Source organism: Saprolegnia parasitica, assembly GCF_000151545.1.
Source record: "Saprolegnia parasitica CBS 223.65 unplaced genomic scaffold supercont2.961, whole genome shotgun sequence".
NCBI lineage: Eukaryota > Oomycota > Saprolegniomycetes > Saprolegniales > Saprolegniaceae > Saprolegnia > Saprolegnia parasitica.
The window spans coordinates 164-709 of record NW_012157355.1 but is presented as its reverse complement, the minus strand read 5'-3'; positions in this window follow the sequence as shown (position 1 = coordinate 709).

Sequence of the window (546 nt, the reverse complement as noted above, 5' to 3'; positions counted from 1 at the left end):
CCACTCGAGATGGCTGAGGCTCGAATCCAGGAGCTCACGACGAAGCTCGCAGTGGCGCAACGGACCATTGACGAGCAGAACGCAGCTATTGCACGCCTGCAACAAGCAGCTGAACCCAACACGCCGACGACGACGACGACCCTCGACGACACCACGGACAGCGTTCCAAGCAACTCGATCGCACCGGAACCAGAAATTGTGGCTGATTCAGCCGCCGACCAAGCCGACACCGACGCAGAGTGCACCGAAAGCAAGTCGACGATGGTAATCATGCAGCAAGCGACTCTTCAACAAGCCCCGAGTCTCCACCGCATTCCTCAAACAGACAACTTCCAACACGCGCCGCCACTGCTCTGGACATCAGACGTGCGCGTTGCAGCGATCGATACGCTCGTCCGCGCCATCACAGCGATCGAGACAGGGCAGCCAATGGTTCTCGAGCCGTACTTGGTCCCCGCACCGGTTCCTCCGGGGCAACGGGACGTGGCGCTCCAGTACGAAGAGACCGTGCTGCGCGCGTTGCTGGCCAGGGCCGACGAGTTGGGC